This window comes from Eptatretus burgeri, chromosome 11 (genome assembly GCF_056783735.1).
Source record: "Eptatretus burgeri isolate ZD-2024b chromosome 11, Ebu_testis_v1, whole genome shotgun sequence".
Lineage (NCBI taxonomy): Eukaryota > Metazoa > Chordata > Myxini > Myxiniformes > Myxinidae > Eptatretus > Eptatretus burgeri.
Window position 1 is genome coordinate 35,626,704 of NC_140971.1, and position 23,885 is coordinate 35,650,588.

Genomic DNA, 23,885 nt, shown 5'->3' on the forward strand with positions numbered 1-23,885 from the left:
CCATCCAACCAAACTGAGCAAGAAGGACCTTGGTCAGGGAGGTGACCAAGAACCAAATGACCACTGTCACAGAACTAGAGTTCCTTCGCTGTGATGGGAGAACCTGCTAGAAGGACAAAAATCTCTGCAGTACTTCACAAATCTCGGCTTTATGGAAGAGTGGCCAGACAGAAGCCACTCCTAGGAAAAATCCACATAGCAGCATGCCTGGAGTTTCCAAAAAGGCACAGGAAAGACTCTGAGAGCATGAGGCAAACTAATCTGCGGTCTGACGAGACGAAAATTGAACTATTTGGGCTGAATGCAAAACGCTACGTCTGGCAGAAACCGAGCACAGCTCATCACCCATCTAACACCATCCTGACTGTGAAGCATGGTGGTGGCAGCATCATGCTATGGGGACGCTTTTCAGCGGCAGGGACTGGGAGACTTGTAAGGATTGAGGGAACAATGAAGGGAACCAAATACAGGCAAATCCTTGAGGAGAACCTGCTTCAGAGTGCAAAAGACCTTAGACTGCGGTCAAGATTTACGTTGCAACAAGAAATGGTTTCAGAACAAGAACGTGAAAGTGCTTGAGTGGCCTAACCAATGCCCATACTTGAATCCCATTGAGAATCTGTGCAAAGACTTGAAGATTGCTGTTCACCGACACTCCCCATCCAACTTGACAGTGCTTGAGCAAATCTGCAAGGAGGAATGGAAGAAAATCCCCAAATCCAGCTGATACAGACATACCCAAGGAGACTCGAAGCTGTAATTGCTGCCAATGTCGATTCTACAAACAATTGACTCAAGGGTTTGAATACTTATTGACGCATGAGATTTCAGCTTTTCATTTTTAATTATTTTGTAAAAATTTCGAAAAAACATGTTTTCACTTTGTCATTATGGGGTATTTTGTGTAGATCGGTGACAATTATTTTTTTTAATTAATTTCATCCATTTTAAATGGAGACTGTAGCACAACAAAATGGGAAGAAGTCAAGGGATGTGAATACTTTTTGAAGGCACTGTAGCAAATGGATGGTCATCTTTCATTCGCTGCTATGAACCCCAGTTATGTATCCTGACATGACCACAGCACCATCATAATGTTTGGAAACTATCGGCACATTCTGCAATTAATTTGTCTGCAAAGCGTTCTTTATGGTAGTATAAATGCCTTCTACATTTCAGGAAGATGAGCAAATGACAAACCACAGGAACATTTCTGTTCTGTCAAGGTTTTCTGCATATCTGTCAGCCCGCAACAATTGTGAGTCTACTCTCAAGAGAGGCAGAAAACATCTGTCCAAACTTGCCACCCTCCTCTAAAACCTGGTGGTGCTTGTCAAGTCTGTCTCTGGTGTATGCTCCCCCTCCACCCCTTCCCTCACTTCAAATGGCACCACAGCCAACTCTGCTTTGTGAGAAGGCGGAATGCCTCAATTCTGTGTTTGCTAACAAATCTTGTGTCCCTAACCCGAACCTCTCTTTAACCACCCTTCCCAGTCATACATACCTAACTGCTCCAGCAATCTGTATTTTGCACCTGAAAAAGGTGGAGAAGTTCCTGCAACCCTCGACTGTGATTCTGCAACTGGATCGGACAGCATCTGCTCCACAGTCCTAAAAACCTGCTCTGCTGCTCTTGCACTTCCTTTCTCTACCCTTTTCGCCCTGTCGTTTGTGCGAGGTCATCTTCCATCTGCTTGGAAATTAGCCAACATCACAACGTTACATAAAAACGTGCAAAAACGCATCCCCGAAAATACAGCCCAATTAGCTTACTTCCAATCATCAGCAAGGTCATGGAATCCATCATCACAGTTGACATAAAATCATTCTGTTTCTACAACAGCCTCATCTCAGATCATTAATTCGGATTCAGACCTGGTCACTCTACCTTGGACATGCTGCTTCTACTCCCCCGACAATGGATGGAGGCACTCAATATCAGACATGAGATCAGGGCCGTCTCTCTGGACGCTTCTCAATCTTTTGTTACAGCTTGGCATCCTGCCTTACTCTCCAAACTGTCTGCCTATGGAATCCAAGGACAACTCCACTCTTGGATTACTGACCTCTTCCACTCTTTCAGACAACGTGTGGCTGTCCTTGGAATTCTGTCTTCTCCTCTCTCTCTCTACCAAGGCTGGAGTACCAAGGCTGGAGTCTCTACCAAGGCAGTATTCTCGGCCCCATCCAATTCCTCGTGTTCATCAATGAGCTCTCTGACTCTGGAAAATCTTATTTATCACTGCTTATGACTCCACCCTTTGCCGTCACATCACTCATCCTTCTGACAGACAAGCAGCAGCCTCTTCCCTCTCTTCAGCCCTTGACAAAATCCCAAACTGGTCAAACATTGGAATACATCTTTTAACCCTGAGAAATATCTCTATCTCTATCTCTCTTTCTCTCTCTCTCAAGCCACGTTCCAAAGTTGGCCTCCAAAGCAAGGCTGGGCTTCGTCCGTCGTGCAAAGTCCTTCCTTGGCACACGTGAACTCCTTTCCACCGACAAGGCTTTCATCTGCAGCTTGATGGAATACTGCTTTCCCTTCTATGCTGGAGCCCCTGCCCCACATCTTGCTCAGCTTGACACCATGCGATGCAAGGTTTTCATGATCATTGGAATCTCTCGCAATGAAGCTAAGTCTATGGGCCTATCACTCCACCATCGCAGACAGGTCGGTGGGCTCTCTGTCTTCTTCTGCCTCATTTCTGGTCTTGCACCCTATGTCCTCTCTACGCTTTGTCCCTCCTCCCCCTCCCCACCCCTCTCCCGGTATATGCAGGACACACACAGTCCACTAGTAACCCTCTCCTTGTGAAATTGCTAAAATGTTGAACCACTGCTCACCTCCTCACATTTGTTCCTCTTTTTCCCATCTGTGGAACCATCTCCCACACTCTCCTCAATCCCTCCAAGTCTTCAAGACAGCTGTTCACCACCATCTCAAATCATCACACATCCAAAAACATATTTTCTACACCTGTTAATCACCTCCCCCCCTCCCCCAACCAAAATATTTGCTTCTGTATCCATCTTTTTCACCCCTTGAGTTCTCTCCAACCCCTCATCATTACCCGCATCCCTTGTTTGTCCGTCTCTATTTTCTCCTTCCGCCCTGCTGCATTTCCCACTTCTCCTCCTGCTGTTCCTTTTCTTATATCGTGTCCATTCTGTGATCCTCTTCCATGAGCTTCGACTCATGATGCATGTCAAAAGCAATTCCATGAGCTTCCAGATGCATGCACGTCACAATGGAGCTGGCTATTTATGTTTGCAAACTGATACGTCCTCTGCTTCCCGATTTCCCATCGGCATCGTACATGTTGCTTCTCTTCTCTCCCCTCCACCAAAACTTCCTTTCCATTTATCTTAAACTTCACCACTCTCCAACTACAACCCCGTGCCGGAGCATACCTTCCAAAAAAAAATTTGATGATCCAAATGTAACGCGTCCAGATGCTTTCCTCTCCGACCAATTTTACAGTACATGCATTGCAGCTGATCTGGCAGAAGTGTCAGATTGCCACTCTTTTAGGTTCCACTTAAGGCAGGTAGATGACCGAGTGGTTCGTCCGTGCGTGGAACTCTGGGCGACTTGTCTCAGCTTCACTGGGATGTCTCCAGCAGTTTCCTCGGGTTTGTCTTGCACTCTTACAGGGTTTAAATAATGTACATGTCTCCTTCATGAATTAGTGAATAATCTTATCAAGGCATTGGCTGGTAATGTCACAAAGGGAGGTTGCCAACACTATCAGACTTAGCATAACGATGCTGCAACACACTCAGTGATGTAATTGTTAGACTTTGGAGCATCCACTCTCAGTTTGGGAGGGTGGTGCGTGGTTCAAAGCTTGGCCGAGACATATCCAAACACACTAATTAATGGTAGTTGTTGCTTCCTTGCTTGATGCTTTTTCTTGCACAGCCACAATGATTCCTACGTTCTTGTGCGGTTCTCCGGACGAAAGCTTGACCCAAGTCTTGCACGAACCGACTGACCAGGCTTGACATTCAACTTAGGTTGGGGCAGGAAGTTGTTCATGATGCCGGCGATAGCTCGCCTACTCTTCACAAAGGACACCATGGCATCTTTAATGTGCACCAACTAATGCCGGCAGACTGGACGTCCAATTTCACGTCCATCCGAGGATGAACCATGCTCTGCCTGCGAAACACCGGGATGACAATTATACTGTATCCATATATAGCTAGGCCGAGATTCAAATCTAGGATAGACAACTTATTTGTGAGTGTGGCTTAACTTTGCTTGACACTCGTTATTTTAAAATGATAGAGCACAGACAAACAGCCATAGGTCGGTAATAATAGCGAAGGCTTTAATTGGCCAAATGGCCTCTTCCTACGTCGAAGTTCATTGAAAGGTAACTCGTATTATCATATTATATAACTGCTTCAAGGTCATATGTTTTTTTTTTTTTGTATACCTTGTCGAGGCTCGTATGAGAGCTAACACACAATGCACAGCAAGGGGGGCACGAGACAAGAGGGGTGGGAGAGGGAAGGACAAACAGTGGGGAAGAGACATTAGATCTGTGGAAGGGAGAGGGATGGGATGGGGAACACTGGGTATACAAGATGGACATCACAGGGACTTTCAGGAAGGAAAGCAGGGACTTTGAAGGAGGTGGGTTTGGGGTGGATTAACGGGGGTAGAAAAGATCGTGGTTTTGGATGGGGAAAGATAAGAGGTGGTGGTGAACAGTTGTTTTGAAGACCTGGAGGGAAGAATGGGATCGAGGAGAGTGTGGGAGTTTATTCCAAAGGCAGGAAAAAAGAGGAATGAAAGAGTGAATGTGAGCAGTGATTCATGATTTTTGTAGTTTTACCAGAAGGGGGTTGCTAGCAGACCTTGAGTGCTCTGAAGAAATATGGGTGGGTGGGGGGGGGGACATCTCACAGACAGAACGGGGGGAGGGGGGTGGGTGGGAGACCAGAAAGGAGACAGAAAAAAGCAGAAAGACCACCAACCTGCCTGCGGTGAGAGAGTGAGAGGCCCAGAGACTCAACCTCACTACGGGAGATACCAATGATCCTAAATGCCTTGGCTTCGACAGCGTGAAGCTGAGAAAGGTGAGAGGCGGGAGCACCAGCCCAGAGGGAAGAGCAGTACTCCATCAGGCTGCGGACGAAAGCTTTGTATGTGATCAGGAGCTCAGGTGGGCCGAGGAAGGACTTTGGACGATGGAGGATGCCCAGTCGACAACTGGCTTTGAAGGCCAGGTTGGAAATGTGGTTTTCCCAGTTTTGTATAAGGCCAAAAAAAAAAAATGTTGCATTGGCGTAACGGGTCACTGAAAAATAGGGTAGGTTGGTAGGGATTTTTTTTTTTTTAATAAATCCCTCCCAAAATCTCCCTCGGCTCGAGTACCCCCCCTTTTTGTCGGCGAACCCCCCCCCCCACTCAAAAAAAAACTAGTACAGTGAACCTTGCCTAAATCGAACTTGCATAAGTCGAATAATCGCCTAAGTCAAAGATCTTATCAAGTTCTCTTCTCTTTATATTCTTTTGTTTTTACACCTTTAAATCTAAGCTATTTCTTCAGTCCTAACAGATTCGAGTTAGACAAGGTTGACTGTAGTTTTTACAACAGCCAGTGGCGTACTGTCGTACATGGTAGACAAAGCATTGGAGGGGCAGAGCATTGTTCACGAACAACACTCTGCCCCTCCAATGCTTTGTCTAGTGAGTACGACGGTACACCACTGACAACAGCTCTAAGATGTGTAAATTCTATCGTCAGATGCCAGGAAATCCCATATGAAAACCCTTTAAATATTTTTTTTATATCGATATAAAAATATCGATAAAATATGATAGATAAAAAAAAACCGTAGGGTCGGCGGAATTTTTAGGGTCGGGCGGGTTACGCCAATGCAACATTTTTTTTTTTTTGGCCTAACTTCCAGTTCCGGGTTTTGAGGCAATGGCTCATTCTCTCAGGGGTCTCTGCCGACTTTCTCAAAGTGAAGTTTCCAGTCGTTATTTGTCACGTTTTAACTGTTTATTTTCTCACCTAAATGTTTGCTGTGGGTTCCTAGTTCAGTTTTGTTTCAAAAATTGTGCTATATTGTGAGTTTTCATCGACCTTGTCTTATCAGGTTTCCTTGAGGCCTACTAGTTTTTGCCATCTAGATGTACGATCCTTTTTATTTGTATTCTCTCCCTATTGCCATCAATTTCTATTTTCCCCACTTTTCCCACTGCCCCCATCTATCCCTCCGAACTACACCCTCTGTTTCTTGTTTTAAAATTTAAAAAAATTACAAAAAAACCAAAAACCATTTCTCCCTCCCTACCCATGAGTACCGATCCTTACCCTTCGTCTTCCTCCTCCTCCTCCTGCCGACACACCATCTTCCTTCGATTTGAGCTGACCCACTCTCACCCTTACCTTCATGATTTCTTCCGACAACCTCCCATTCCAATTTTACCTAATCTTCAAAAATCCATCAAAATTTTTTTTTTCCCCCTTGCATCCTTTATAACTATACATCTCACGAAACCACATCTCTCTCCCCCCTCTTCCTGTTACTTTTCATTGACCCATCAGTTTCACTCTGCGTTTACCGATCCAAATTCACCATACACCTCCATGATTTTACTTCAACCTTTCCTTTTCCAAATGTTACGCAATCTTAATTAAGAAATTAATTTATTAATTAATTCACTTTTAACGATACAACTCCCGTAACTACGTGTTTCTGCTGGATCTGTTTTTAGCCTCTGTGTTTGCCGATCCAAATTCAACATTCACCTTACAAATTTTTCTTCAACCTTCCTTTACCTCGTCTTATGCAATCTTTATCAAATAATAATAATAATAATAATAATAATAACAAGTCTGAAGACGACGATGGTTCACGAGCGGTATTTGATGATGAAGATTGTTTCAGAAGTCGAGGATGAGACAATGTGATAATTTTTGACCAAGTTATAAAAATGATCAACATGATGTGGTACGAGTGACGTTATTAGCTGCAAAATGTCGAAAACCCGGTTTCGTTCAACAACTTGAAAAATTTGACCTTTGCATAACCTTTAAAGGTCACAAAACAATGTTGTGGACATTAAAATAAGGAAACAGGATACGTGCTATTATATAGCTTAATGGAGTTAGTTCGTCGAAGAAGGTCAAAAACCTGGTTCGATTCCCACAACTTTGAAAAATTGACCTTTGTGGCCTTTAAAAGTCAAAGGTCAAGGATTATGACCTTTGGTGCAAAACTTCCTCTGGAGCATTCCAGGAACAATACAACGTCATATAGGCTATATGGCATTTCGCACTCCTCGGATTATCCATACTTTGATGAAATCAGCATAAAAACAAACTTGAAGGGGGCGCCACGGGCAAGGTGTTCGAGATGGAGCAAAATGGTTTCAAGACTTTAGGTGGGGAATGACCTCAAGATTATGCATAAAAAAATATTGTCATCCCAGCTCTCAAAGTTTGGGCGGTCGTATGATTTTTATGTCAAAATTCGAAATTTTCTAAGTTCGTGACCTTGTGACCTTGACCTTCTTGACCTCGGGACAAAAATGAAAAACCATGCTCCGTGGGGCTATTCAGGTGTCATTGGGCTAACCAAATACCGAGACCGCTGCCAGATTCGACAAACCCCCAAGGAGAAGATGCAAATTGAAATCGGCTACCCCCTAAAAACACAATTCGCAATTTTCTAAGTTTGTCACCTTGTGGCCTTGACCTTGGGATGAAAATGAAAAAAATCGAGCTCTGTGGGGCTATGCAGGTGCATTGGGCTAACAAAATACCAAAACCCCTGCCAGATTCGACAAACCCCTCGGAGAAGAAAATTTTTTACGTCAAAATTCGCAATTTTCTAAGTTAGTGACCTTTTGACCTTGACCTTGGGACGAAAACGAAAAATCGAGCTCTGTGGGGCTATGCAGGTGCCATTAGGCTAACCAAATACTGAAACCCCTGTCAGATTCGACAAACCACCGAGGAGAAGATGCAAATTGAAATCGGCTACCCCCTAAAAACACGTTTTTTGGGCGTGGCTCCGCCCATAGTGGGCGCACCACGCCCATTTTCAGGAAAACACAACTAGATCATGATATAAACCTCCCACCAAAATTTTATCAGGATCGGATCAAAACCCACGGAGCTATGCTCGGGACAGACAGACAGACAAGCCGGTAGGCGGACATGGGTAGTCGCCTACCCAATAGAACCTGACGCGATGAGCCCGTTTGATGGGGAATGACCTGAGGATTAAGCCCAATAAAATTCATGATTCTAGCTTCAAGGGTTAATGCTGCAGATTGTTTTTTTTGTTAAAATACCCCCACATTTAGAGGTTTTTCGGCCGTTGCTAGGCAATGGAGGGGTCCATAGCAACAGTTCTTTCTCACACATAACTAGGACATACCATGAACCTACCATACCAGTTTCATGTATATCTGACTCATAGTCTCTGAGATATAACGAACTTCGTTTTCTTTTATTGTTTTCTACCAGGGTTCATTCAAAGTCTATCTTCTCCGACAGTTTTCATAGGATCCGGCTGGAAATTTTTAACAATATGGCTGAATGTACTGTCCACAGTTGCTCGTGGCCCGATTTTTGATTTTCGAAAAAATAATTTTTTATGATTTTTCAAAAATTTCAAAGTCCCGTTGCTAGGCAACGGTGGTGCCCATAGCAACAGTTCTCATTTGCACACAACTAGGTCATGGTATGAACCTCCCAACCAAGCTTCATCAAAATCGCCATTGTATTAACGGAGCACTAGACTGAACAGAGGGACAGACAGACAAACATATCGACGGAAAAACTGATAAGGGTAGAACAAATTTCAAAAATTAATTATTTTTTTTTTCGACTGGATCGACTACCCAACAGACAGACAGACAGACAGACACACAACAATAACGAATATAGTGGTCACTTATTTTTTTCGTGAACCAATAATAATAATAATAATAATAATAATAATAATAATAATAAACGGTTTCTTTTAATGCTTCATCTTCCTCTTTCACACGTGTGGTTCTCATTACTGTATCATAATTCACAACTCTTTTTATATTTCAACAGACTGCTCTCAATTCGACCTTTCCTTCATCCTTTGTCTACAAAGTCCAACTGGTGTGATGTTTCTTCTCTCCATTCTCTTAATTCGCCTTCATAGCATCCCTCAAGTAACGTCTTTAATCGCATCTCTGAACTACAAATTAAAATAAAAAAGTTTTCAATGCATGTTCACTTTCCATCAATCATCCTTTTTTTTTCCAAATTCAGTGCCAACTCACCCCTCTCACCCCTCCCTATCAAAGCAACCATCACACTCTTCTCCCGCCAAGCTTTCCTCTCACCTTTCTCAAAAACTCCCCCCTCACCATTCTCCCTCAACTCTCCCCACTCACCCTTCTCCCTCCATTCACTCCTCACTCACCCTTCTCAAAGTTGCCCCCACTCACAACCACAGAGCTGCCTCCTTCCCCTGCCCTCGCTCCTCCATCTCATCACTCCACCTCCTCAAATCCTCAACTGCCTTCTGCCCCCTCTCTTACTACTCCCCACTGTACCTCAACACAGCACTACAGAGCCTTTTCTCCTCCTCGTCTGGCCCCCTCCCCTCTCTCTTTTACAACCCCCACACTCTTTCAACAACTCTCCTTTCCTCCCACCCCCCTTCCTCCCCTGTCTTACCCTCCCCTGCACCCAAAGCCTCCTCCCTCCCACTTCCTTAACAGTGTGGACCTCAAACATCCAGGGCCTTTGCTCAAACCTGACATCTTTCCATTCAGGTTGCCACTGACAAACCAATCATCTGCCTTACCAAAACTTTCCTACTTCAAGACGTCTATGACTCCCAAGTATCTCTCCCTGGTTACTCGCTCCTCTGGTATGACAGACCTGAGCCTCGTCCTGGTGGAGGAGTTGCTCTCTTCATCAAAGACTCGATTCCTCACTCTCCATCACTGTCCTCACTCCCCCACACCCCCAGGAATACCGCTGGCTCCAGCTTCCCCTCCACTCCCACCTCAAGTTTATATGTGTACTGTGACACATATAATGTGTACTGTGACACATACTGTGTGACTCCACCTAACAGTGATGACTCCATTTACATCTCACTATAACCAACTTCTATCCTCTCATCCGAACTCTCCCTTCCTCAAATGTGGCGACTTCAATTGACATCATGCCAGTTAGCTAGGTGTGGGTACCTCTCCCACCTGTCATGGCACCTCAGCAAAAGCTTTCTGTGACTCAATCGGTCACCTTCCCGACCCGGATCTCAACCAATGGTACTCCATCTCTTCTGGATCTAATTTTCACAAATTTCCCTGAAAATATCTGCTGCTCTTCCTCCGCTCCAATCGGTTATTCTGACCACGTCCTTGTCAAAGTGGACATCTCTCTGGCTATTATCAGAGAACCACCTCACCGCCGTCTAGTCTGGCATTTCACTCAAGCCGACTGGCAGGGTCTCCAAGCAGCCATCAAACTTCGAGACTGGTCTCCTATCACTACTTTCTCCAAGATCAACCCATTCTGGGAATTCTTTCAAAGAAACTTGCTCTCCCTCATGCACAGATTTATCCCCTCTCGTCTTCAGCTTGTGGCGAGGCAGTTGTGCTGAAACAACTTGCCTTTACCTCATGGAAAGCAAACCCGACTGAGGGTAATCTCAGTTCCTTCCATAAAGCTCGGAACAAGTGTGTATCTACCCTCAGGAGAGCCAGAAAACAACATCATTCTAATCTCAAGTCTGAACTCTCAAACCTCTCTCCCTCCTCAAAATCCTGGTGGCATCTAATCAAATTAATTTCTGGTGGATGTTCTCCCTTCATCCCCTCCCTTACCTCAAATGACCGCACTGCTAACACCACACGTGAAAAGGCTGAATGCTAAACTCGGTGTTTGCTTCTAAATCTTGTGTCCAAACCCATCGCTTTCTATACCCAACATACCCAGTCGCACCCAACTGTCCCTGGAATCTGCGTTCTTTTCTTCTGACAAAGTGGAGAGTTTGCTGTCAAACCTCGACTCAGATTCTGCAACCAGTCCAGATGGCATCACCCACGTGTCCTAAAAACCTGCTCCTCTGGTTTTGCTCACCCTCTATGTGTTCTATTCACCCTCTCATTTGCTCAAGGCCATCTGCCATCTGCTTGGAAATCAGCAAACATCACTGCCCTGCATAAAAAAGGTGCAAAAACAGATCCCTGCAACTACAGACCAATCAGCCTTCTCCCAATCATCAGCAAGGTTATGGAATCCATCATCGCATCAGACATTAAATCATTCCTCTTCTCCAATGGCTTGATTTCCAATCATCAATTTAGTTTCAGCCCAGGTCACTCTACACTGGATATGCTGCTTCTGCTCTCCCAACAATGGATGGAGGTCCTCAATGCCAGACAGGAAATCAGAGCCGTATCCCTGGACATATCACGTGCTTTTGACACAGTCTGGCACCCTGCACTACTCACCAAACTCTCTTCCCATGGTATTCAAGGCCATCTCCACTCATGGCTCGCAGACTTCATCTTCTGTCGCAGTCAACGTGTGGCCCTAAATGGAGTTCTTTCATCCCCCCTTCCTGTGCAGGCTGGAGTTCCTCAAGGTAGCGTTCTGGGCCCTGTTCTTTTTCTGGTTTTCATCAATGATCTCTCCGACTCTCTGGAAAATCCTCTATTTCTCTTTGCCGACGACTCCACCCTCTGCCGTACCATCTGTCATCCCTCAGACCGGCAAGCAGCAGCTTCTTCGCTCACTGCAGATCTGGATAAAATCACAAACTGGTCCAACACGTGGAACATGTCTTTCAATCCAGACAAATCTCACACTCTCACTATGTCTCTCCGAAAGGACGATTTGGAACCCCCCCCCCGCCCTCCCCATCTACTTTCTCAACAATTCTCTGGAATAAGTCCTTTCAATCAAGCTTCTGGGTCCCACTATGTGCCATGATCTTTCCTGGATTTGTATAACTTTTCTTTTTTTTTTTTTTGAGTGTTTTGAATAATACTGTCGTTGCATGATGCACCGATACCAATAAAGCCAAAGTTCGATTACCCAACTATAAACTGTATCAGATTGGTGTTTCAAATTCTGTGTATGACCTCACAAATGGCACCGATGAACCTGAAGCTGGGTGTCTCATGTGCTTGCATTTAATAGCTAATGGACGTTCAAGATGCCTGGTGTTGGAATAAGCGATTTACCTCCAGCACCCTGGTCAGATATCAAGAAATTCCTGTAAAACCGACATATGTGACTGCATCAGTGGCATGCAACTGTGCCCCCAAGCAATGATGTGACCAAACAAAATAAAAACCAATTACTGCACCATAGTCTCAAGAAGAAAGCCAAACATAACAATACATATATATATATATATATATATATATATATATATATACATATACATATACACACACAAACACACACACACACATACAAATAGATATTTTTTCACATCCATATATACATACACATATATATATATATATATATATATATATATATATATATATATATATATATATATATATATATATATATATATATATATATATATATATACACACATACATAGATATAAATATGTATATATATATATATATATATATATATATATATATATATATACATACATAGATTTAAATATAAATATGTATATATATATATATATATATATATATATATATATATATATATATATATATATATATATATACATAGATTTAAATATATATATATATATATATATATATATATATATATATATATATATATATATATATATATATACATAGATTTAAATATATATATATATATATATACATACATAGATTTAAATATAAATATATATATATATATATATATATATATATATATATATATTGTTGCGGATCTGGGGGTGGGGGGGGCTCGGACGAGTGGGGGGATTCGAATGCCACCCAAGTTGGCTCCAATCCATAACCAGTTTTTTTTTTTCGCACCCTACTCTCGACAGCCAAATGTCACAGATTCGGCGCCACCCTAACCACCGCCGTCTCCAGGGTTATAAAGCTGGCTGGTTCAGCACAATCTTCGGGTTACGCGTCTCGAACCACAATACCAAAATACACCTGTACCTTGCCAGCTGGGGGAATCGATCCCGGTTACAGACTGGTTTTGTCAGAGACCGAGCGGAGTCTACCAGTCTGTAACCATTTTCATTTTTACATCCAAATCGAGCGGATCGTTCCTCGACGTGGCACAAATTAATTCAAAGCGGTAACCTCATACGAATCAGCCAGATTTATTGGGGACATCGGAGAATACGACACAAGCAAAGCATTCACAACAATGTTATAATTAATCTATAACCCGTTCTTACCTAGGGTGCTACGGATTATGGGTTTCGAAGGGGACTTTAACGAGATAAGCCTTAAACGACATGCAGTCAAGACACGGACGACATGCAGTCAAGACACAGAGTACTTGGTGATGTTTCATGGACGAGAGGAAAGTGTCAAAGGCACGAATGTGGCTCGTGACAAGCCGATGTCCACGGATTCGAGCCCCAAGCTCGAGCATGCTGCGTGGAAAGATGGCGGCGCCATACTCTTTCTTCTCAAGGCACCGCTTGCGCACGCAATTCCTCAGCCCGTTCTGACCCCGTGCAATGTCGACGGCACAAGACCATCAGATTGATGGTGGGTCTCAGCTGGTTTCTCACAAGGTCCAGCATACAAGTCCAGGCCTGGCCTGTTCACCAGACAAGGCCAAATTGGGGTGTTGGGCTCCGGCAGGCTGGGTCCATGGGATTCCAAGACGTCGTCGAGCCGCGAGGTGAGTAGGGACAGTCAGAGGCTCCGTCGTTAGATGCAGGTTGAACCTGTCGATGACCTCCTCTCGAAGCCGACTCCAGACTCACACAGCAGCCAGGTTCTCTCGAAGCAGATTGCAGCCGAACCCTCAGGTTCAGTTCCTCCCTCGGCAGATTCGATCCTCAGGTTCAGTTCCTCCTACTGCCGATCGCACACTCGATCTCAGGCAGATCCTCTCCCAGCCAATGGCAGACAGACCTCATTCAGTCCCTTTACTTCCTTGCCTTTCATTCAGCTCGCTCTTTACGAAAAGCCGATCGCAAATACCCTCATGCAGTTTTTCCTACTGCCGATGGCAGACTCGACCTCAGCGCTCTCGCGCAGATCTACCCTGCCTTTCCTTCATTCGCTCACCTCCAAGCCCACTGGCTTCTCCCCTTAGTTTCACTTCCTTCTCTAGGCCACTCCCTCTCAGCCGACTGGGCGGGTCTCGTCCGGAGAGAGGAAGGATGAAGAAGAAGCTCTCGGTCCACCACCACCGCACGAACAATAAACAGCCTGCTACACTCCCGACACACATGTAGCGTCCATTTACCGAACAACCTGGCTAAACATGCATTTATGGGGGGATCTAGGCTTATCCTATATTTAATAACACACTAAGGGCCATTTCCGCAACAATACTAATCAAAGTCAGCCAAAAGTTAATACTGTATGGGTAAAGTTGGTTGGAGGGATGAGGTTGGCTGACCCAGGATTCAAAATCGAAATGCAAAGGTACTAATTCACGAGGGAAGAAGGCCTTATTACAAGCCACAACTCGCTCTGTGTCTTCACAGAGACCTTATGATGGTTTTGAACACAGAATTCCTCTAAAAGTCACAGATAACACAGAAAATTCACCTGCAATCGGCAGAGCGCTCGTCTTTGGTCGGCAAATATCAAGATGGCTGGAGCTGAAACACGTGCACTCTGCGGAATGCCACAATCACAAAAAAACAGCCGTGCGCATTTGGATACCGAATCACGTGCCCATACAAACTCATGAGACCGGCTGTTCCGAAAAGCGGAAACACCCCACCGGACTCACGGATTCGGATAAAGATAAGGTTCTCCAAAGGTTAAATAGATGGCAGCACCTACATGGCTTGTAGAACTAACTAAGACCAATATTTTGAGAGGCGATTTGTAATTTTAGGCCCACTGGTTGCAAAGTAACAATGATTTCAATTCATCCTATCCCTTACACTGGACCCAATATTTTTACATGGATGTCCACAAGGAAGGGGTTAATTTGGCATGTTGTACACAGTTGCTGCAACTATAACATCATTTTCTGAAAACTAGACATCCAGGGGAATAAAATGATACCAGTTTAAGATGGTTCTACCTCCGGTTGGGGTATCTCCTAAAATAGAGGCCTTTTTCAGTCGAGGCCGCTACTCTATACTGTGGATGCACAAAGAAGAACGCGTTACTGATACGCAATCACATTTTCCTCTTGCACGACACCGCACCCCTCATGTTCTATACATCACACCTCCCACTTACACATTGTAGACACCAGCAACTTTCCCATGTACCCCTCCCTAAGCGTCCTGGGCCGCGTTTGTCAGCTGACCACGCCAGGTATTTTGAGGGTACTTATCCTCACCCTTTTCTCTCTTTCTGAGCGATCTAACTGTGTGTGTGTGTGTGTGTGTGTGTGTGTGTGTGTGTGTGTGTGTGTGTGTGTGTGTGTGTGTGTGTGTGTGTGTGTGTGTGTGTGAGATTACACCTGTCTTCGATTAAGTAAGATTGTAGAAGGTAATTGGGATAATTCTGCTCTGTGTCCACTTTTGTAAGTTGTTGTCTTTTGTCGCACCCCACAAATTCCTTGCTATCCCCTGCTGTACATAAAATAAACCACCATTCACTATGCCACATACCTTTCCTCACTTCTTTATCAAATAAATGTGTTGTATTGAAATGTTCCCAGCTAGTTTTCGTGTTTTCTTTCATTGGTCCAAGCATGGCCCGCACCCTCGTTTAGCCGGGACGTTATTCCCCACAATCTGTTTCATAGCCGGTACGTGCTTGGCAGTTCTGCTCAGCTGCATCTGATCCAGTGAGGTGATCAGGTTTATGCAAGTGGGTACCGAGGACATGTTCCCGGTAATTAAATCACGTGACCTTTAGGTAAACGGTATTAGACGGAGGACCCTAAGTCACGTGGTCAAGTTATTGGCGTTCACAGTCGGTTAGAGACCCGCCGTGTCACGAAGTTATTCGTGTGTGATGGCCTGTAATTCCGGTGAGAAACCGTGGTAGTTCACCCCTCGTGGTCTTCGCCCCGACCCCGGGTACGCAACAATATGAACACACACACACACACACACACACACACACACACACACACACACACACATACATACACACACACACACACACACACACACACACACACACACACACACACACACACACACACACACACACACACACACACACACACACACACACACACACACACACACACTGTACTGGCAAGTACTTAAGAAAAGCTATTTTATTTGAAGTTATAATCTTAACTTATAAGCAATCGACTGATTTCCAAACTGCCTGGATCATCAGCTGGGCACCGTTTTTCATCGAGGTTTCGATCCTTTCAGCCCAGAACCTCTCCAAACAGCGGATCCACAACCCCAGGTCCACATCAGTAGATTACTCAACATCAATGGACCGACAACCCAAAGTTGTGTCCAAACAGCCAGTCAACACAGCAATGCAATATCCTTTTTCAAACTTATTTAATTTTTACTCTTATTGAAAGTATTACTCCATCATCATAATATAATTGGCGTAAGCCTGGAACTTCAAACACACTTTTCTCCGAACATATTCTGTTCATACTTCCAAAATCTTCATATTATGTGTTCCGTGTATTTACGCAGGTGACAGCGGATTCAAAAAATCGAATAGAGATATAATTTTCAAAGAGGGAATCGATGACGTCACAATCAGTAGCGTTCAGCGGCAAACCGACGACCAGGTCCCAGACAACGTGCTTTACTTAATTAGGCGCATGAGTTCAGGACGATTGTTCAACTCAGCATTTATGACTTTTATCCTGCCATGTTGTTAATCTGTTGATGGAGGTAATATAGAAACGATGAATATGTCAAATCGTTCGTGTTACTCATCCGGCACAATGTGTCAAGGCCAACAATCTAAAACGTCTGGTCTCAAACGCTACCATGGGCACCCAGACACGCCACCAATATGAACTGAGCTGTTGAATGCGGTGCAAAACATCCAAAGAAACTACCGTAACCGAATATTGTGATCCGTCCTGTCCCCCATAGAGTGGGGCAACTTAGCATAACAATTGTACATTTTGTGAGGAAAGCGCCAAATTTGGCACACTCGTAGCCTAACATATTATGAACAGATTTGGATATTGGGCCATCTCAAATTCAGCCGCTGATGGCTGTGGCAGCCATTTTCCAAAATGGCCGCTAGTGGTTACTATAATTTCACTCTAACATTGGTTTGAACATTTATTAAAAGCTGAATTAAGAAAAACATAACTTGTAGCCACCTCAAGTTTAAAGATAGCCGCCATTTTGCAAGATGGCTGCTAATTATTTGTTGTACCGGATGACTATCTCACTCATAGAAATTGGTTGTTGAGCATGGTGGCAAACGGGCTGCGTCTGATTGATATGAACACCAACATCGCTTATGTAAAGTCAGTGGTTGTTGAGCATGGTGGCAAACGGGCTGCGTCTGATTGATATGAACACCAACATCGCTTATGTAAAGTCAGTGGTTGTTGAGCATGGTTGCAAACGAATCATGGGCTGCATCTCATTTATATGAATACCGACATCTCACTCATAGAAATTGATCGAGAGATGTCTGATTTAAATGTTCTGAATCAGTGACACGGTCTGCTCTGTTAATATTCTCTCAATTTTGTGAGCACTCTCTCACACACACACACACACAGACACACACACACACAGACACACACACACACACACAGACACACACACACACAGACACACACACACACACAAAGCTGTGCATTCAAGTGTGGCCTTTTTGCACTTGCAACGCTTCAGACAGCTCTTCTTGCACTTGCACGATACTAGCTCATAGCAGGTGTGGGCTGCTTTGGGTAGCTTCGTCCAGTGTGGCTCGTACACCCCCTCGTCATTCTTGACCCAGCCCCAGCTGGATGGAGGAGGCAGCTCTGGTGTTGGTAGCAGTGTTTGACCCCACACATGGCCTCCTTGGTAGGCCGCCCTCTTCACATGCTCCTCCAGAGCTGCCTTGGTGGGCGGGATCAGCTGCACGTTGTTCTTCTTCGCGAAGTTTCTTCCGGGCCTTGTCAATGTCGTTGCACGTGCTGGTTCTGTCATAGAGCAAGATGACGAACCTCTCGATGGTGTGCATGACATCGTCTGGTATGCCACTTGGTGCAGAGGATAGCTTCAGCAGTGCGTCTGTAAGTTCTGGCAGAACGGGCCAGACTGTCCGAGCAGTCTTCTTACCATATCCAGCAAAGCGAGATACAGTGTCACACCCAGTCAGAGCGTGAAACATTGGGAGTGCTTGTGCCTCCTCTGGTCCTCGGCCAGCTGATATTTTGTGGGCTGCCAGGTACCGGAAACTCTTCCCAGTGCCAAATGCTAGCCACAGTTCATCTTCTGGTTGCAGTCCCTGGGCCACTGACACAGCCAACACCACAACATCAGTATCAACTGTCTTGATCAGTATCTTGTGGTGACCATGGTTGGCTGTATAGGATGCATGCAACAACATTCGACTGTCAGCTTCTTCGTGGCTGCATGGGGCGAGCAAGGCTAGGTCAAGCAGCGGTGGCTTGCTCAGGACTGCCTCTCAATCAGTGATAACCAGCTGCTTGTCATCCTGGTCAAACCACCTGAAGATAGCTTCTGATAGGAACTTGAACAGCTCGGTCTTGTTGGTGTCCACTCGGAGAAAGTTCTGCCAGTTTCCAGGTATAACTGCTGCTCCGACCACGCGTCTACGCACTCCTTTTCCACGCTTTGATCTTGCACTGCCTTTCAGTGAATCAGCAACATAGCGGTCCCAGACCAGGTCCAGGCGTGACACAGTCTGAAGCTTTGTTGACAGGTACGGTATGAAGACATCCTGGGCATAGTCATCAAAGTTCTTGGCTACCGCAGGCTTCAGCATCTGGACAATGACTGCCCCATCAAGAACAAGGCTGGTGGTATCGGGAGCCTCTGATTGGGCATTGGAGAACTCTTCAAAGCATTTGAGGAGATCACTCTTCGTATCTAGACGGAAACTTTCTCCGTCGGAGAGAGCTGGAGGACACGCTTGATTCTCCTAGCCCATAGTCATAAATACTATTGCCACTTGTAAAATCTTCTACAGACACTGGTGACGGCACATAGACAATTCACACCCATCATCTGAGTTAAATGGCTTCATTCCCAATACGACCTAATTCATCCTTATTTAGGTTACTTCGACCCGATGTGCTGAGATGTGTTGCGATTGACTGTAAGAGTCAATAAAAAACGCAGTTTCAGAAAACGGAAGGGTAACTCAACAAATTGACCAAAACAAATTAGCTTAGCCATGAAAATGGAAACTCGAATGGAAAACTACTGACAAATGGTTTGGCATTGCCGTCAATCGAACGAAGATAACCCGAAAACTAATGAGTTATCATGGTAAAGATATCTCGCCAACACGCCGGTACGAAGAGAGAACTTCCTCACTCGGTAGTAAACTGGAACTGGCGCCGTGAAGGCAGAACGGAAATACATGCAGAACCTCGTAACCCCGTAATCCGTGACAGATAATCCTATGACCAAACTGCACCCTGCAAACCAAACTCAACTTGATGAACTTCGGTTAACAATGGGATAGCATAGAGAACTCTATGGGCACAGAACAAAATCACAATGAATCGAGTCAACAAGTGTAAGCTGGCAACTCAACCGTGCGCGATTCCGGGGTCAATGTGCACGCACACCACTTCCACTACCATGTGCCAAGCCAATAGTGCTATGAATGTTTATCATTGGTTTTCATTCAGAATCTTAATAAGAATAATTAGTCCACTTTAACTTTTTTTTTCTCAACCAAATCAAATTGTTACTTTCTTTGACCATTATTGGACCTTTATTAGTAAATAAACTTTCACTATCAACCTGCATTCCTCTCCAGTAAAGCAGATATGTGGCATAACAGTAACCACTGGTGGCCATTTTGAAAAATGGCTGCCACAACCATCAGCGGCTGAATTTGAGATGGCCCAACATCCAAATCTGTTCATAATATGATAGGCTACTAGTGTGCCAAATTTGGTGCTTTCCTCACAAAATGCACAATTGTTATGCTATATTTAGCTAAGTTTCCCCACTAATACCCGTTGTAGATGGGTATCTGCTAGTATTAGCCTGGTGTTGGCTTATTGGTTAGGGTGGTGGCTTGGGATCCAAGGGTCCTGAGTTCAAGCCCCGTTGGCCACTGAATTAATACACCAGGGGGTTAACTCAGCCTGTCATCCTTCCGAGGTTGGCAAAATGAGTACCAGTGTACTGGTAAGGGGGACACTGCATCAGCGGCATAGCCACGTCCCAACCAATGATGCAACCAGCAGCCATAAGCTGCACTCGATAAAGAGAGATCTGCTAGTATTAATAACTATTCATACACCACTTGATATGATAATATATTAAGCGATAAACACTTTACCTTGTAGACATGTCCATTACACAGCACCTGCATCTAACCATAGACTCAAACTGTCATTAACAGCCGATTTTAAAATGCTGCACTGCATATCCTCGCAACAACAACAAATTATATGAATGCTTATTTGTAATGTATTTTCGAAATAATATTTATTGATTGTATTTTCATCGAAATACCTCCATTATTTAATACTATATTCAGCGGTGGCGGGATTCGCACCCGACTCTTGATAGCCAAATGTTACAGATTCGGCACCACCCTCACCACCGCCGTCTCCAGGGTTATAACACCGGCTGGTTTGGCACAATTCTCGGGTTACGCATCTCGAACCACGATACCAAAATACACCTGTACCTTGCCAGCTGGGGGAATAGACCCCGGTTACAGACTGATTTTGTCAGAGACCGAGCGGAGTCTTGCCAGTCTGTAACCATTTTCGTTTTTATATCCAAATCGAGTGAATTGTTTCCCAGTGCGGCATGAACAAACCCAAAGCGGCAACTTCATATGAATCAGTCAGATTTATTGGGGGAGATTGGGGAATACGACACAAGCAAAACATTCATGACAATGTTTTAATTAATCTATAACCCGTTCTTAACTAGGGAGATAAGCATTGCGGGTTTCGAAGGGGTCCCCAACGAGATAAGCCTTAAACGACATGCAAACAAGACATGGACAGCATACAGAGAAGACACAGAGTACTTGGTGACGTTTCATGGACGAGAGGAAAGTCTCAAAGGCACAAATGTGGCTCGTGACAAGCCGATGTCGATGAATTTGAGCCCCCAAGCTCGAACACTCCGCGTGGCAAGATGGCGCTCGTCCTCCTTTGTCGCACCGCCCACACACGCGGCCTCCGCACGTTCAGACCCCACAAGGTCGATGGTGGGTTTCAGCTGGTTTCTCACAAGGTCCAGCATACAAGTCCAGGCCTGGCCTGTTCACCAGGCCTCCTTCACGAAGCAGAACGCAGACAGACACAGCCGTCCCCTACACAGCAGACCACGACTCCCACCAGTCGTCTCTCGTCCAGCCGAGGGTAGACAGACCTCCTGCAGTCCTTTCCCTGCCCTTCCTTCAGCCCTGGCTCGCTTCTCCAGGCCACAGAAGGCAGACCCGGCACGCTCAGGTTCAGTTTCTCTCCCGGCAGAATCACCACTGGCTTTCCTTTTTCTGCCTGCCTCCAAAAACCAACTGCTCATCCAGCAGATCGTGCCTCGACACTCGTTTCTCTCTTGCCTTTCTGGCACACGCTCGCCTCAAAGCCAACTGCAGTTTTTTACTTCTCCAGTTTCACTTCCTCTTTTCGGCGCTCGTTGCCTCTCAATTTAACTTCCTCTTTTCTGGCCACTCCCCCTCTCAGCGCTGGGCGGGGACTATTGTCTGGAGAGAGGAAGGAAGAAGAATCTCTCGGTACACCACGACTGCACAAACAAATAACAGCCTGTGACACCTCCCGACAAACATGTAACGTCAAATTACCGAACAACCTGGCTAAACATGCATTTAATGGGGGATCTGGGCTAATCCTATATTTAGTAACAAACCAAGGGCCATTTCCACAACTATATATATATATATATATATATATATATATATATATATATATATATATATATATATATATATAAAATCAACAATATTAATTACAGAATTTCCTCAATAAAATAATTTATTTCTTATTCTTATTATTCTTACATCAAATGCAATGCAATAGGAACTTATTTACATGAAAACCAACCAAACTTAAATAAAAGATGATGATGGAGTCTAAAGACATTCTCACAAGTCCTGATCAAACAATCAGTCAACTATCCTCTGTTTAACATGATGGAAAAAAACCTTCTCAACACGTTCCACAAAATCATCCTTTACTGAACAAATTTTTGCAAATCGAAGTAGCTGAGATGAAAAGACATTGTAATCCATTTTAATTGGAACATTGCGATCTGGAAAGGTGTACAAGACTACTGGGAAACTGAAATCATCAACTTTATGATATACACTTGTACTAAAACCATTCTGTCCAACTCTAACCAACACATCCAGATATGCAGCAACTGTACAATCATTACCACTCCTGTTCGCAATCAGACTATCTGGATAAATCTTTTGAAGCTGCCTATCAAAAAAAATTATAGTTAACCGCACAAATATCATCGAGATAATGACATGTATGAGATATTTTAGCGAATCCTAATTTTTTTTTCTCCTTCATCAGTTTCTGCATGAATGAAGATTCGCAGAAAATAAGAAAAATGTCTGCTATTTCGTTTTTTTCTGCTTCATTATTTCTGCCCCCTTAGTTTGGTAAAGGCTATAATTCTGCATTTCTGCCCCTTCTGCATTTCTGCCCCCTTAGTTTGGTAAAGGCTGTAATTCCCACCCATGGGAATACCCTTAACCCGTTGAAACATTATCCCACAAAAAGACACAAAAGTATAAAAAAAAATTAAACAGCATCTTTAAACATGTTTATCAAAACAATGAAAACTTGAGTACCTGTATATATTTTTTAGAAAAAAATCAAACTCCATCAAACTTGACACGTAAAAACTTATTAAAAGAGTTTCAAACTTTATCAATTACTTTGAAGAGTGAATCCCTCACTCGTACTAAATCCAAATTCGAATATAAAGTTGAAAAATCAAAAACTTCAACTGACTTGATATTGAGGCATATCATTCTATTTAAGAACTCTCAAGAAGAATTAATGCGCCAAAAAGTATAATACCAGAATTCTTCTCGATTGCTAAACAATATTTTTTTGCTAATTAACGATTAATTAATAAACGATTGCTAATTCGAAATATTCTAAGTTCGTGACCTTGTGATCTTGACCTTGGGACGAAAATGAAAAATCAAGCTCCGTGGGGCTATGCAGGTGCCATTGGGCTAACGAAATACCGAAACCCCTGTCAGATTCGACAAACCCCCTCAGAGAAGATGCAAATTGAAATCGGCTACCCCCTAAAAACACATGTTTTTTGGGCGTGGTCCTCCCATAATGGGCGCACCACGCCCATTTTCAGGAAAACACAACTAGATCATGATATAAACCACCAACCAAAATTTTGTCAGGATCGGATCAATACCCACGGAGCAATGCTCGGGACAGACAGACAGACAGACAGACATACAGACAGACACACAACAATAACGAATATAGTGATCACTTATTTTTTTCGTGAAAATATTTTTTCGTGAACCAATAAGCACCATGACCGAGAGGGAGCCAACAAAACCAGGACATTGAGGGTTGGGGAGGTCAACTCAATGACCATTTTATGGGATCATACTGTTTTATACCTACATCCCCATGGCA

At 44.1% G+C, this 23,885-nt stretch overlaps 1 protein-coding gene across 4 annotated transcripts in view; it reads right to left on the reverse strand.

Moving 5' to 3' along the window:
* LOC147016859 (ornithine decarboxylase-like) overlaps window positions 1–23,885 on the reverse strand; it is a 122,441-nt gene that overhangs the window by 61,068 nt on the left and 37,488 nt on the right. Inside the window, exon 4 of one of the 4 annotated variants that reach the window (XM_085845982.1) lies at window positions 1,505–4,165. The exons of 2 other annotated variants lie outside the window; for them this stretch is intronic. The gene's annotated coding sequence lies outside the window, so the exon portion shown is untranslated. Of the gene's footprint in view, window positions 1–1,504; window positions 4,166–14,716; window positions 17,792–23,885 lie in introns of those variants that run through there. One more of the 4 variants, XM_085845984.1, reaches the window with a different exon arrangement.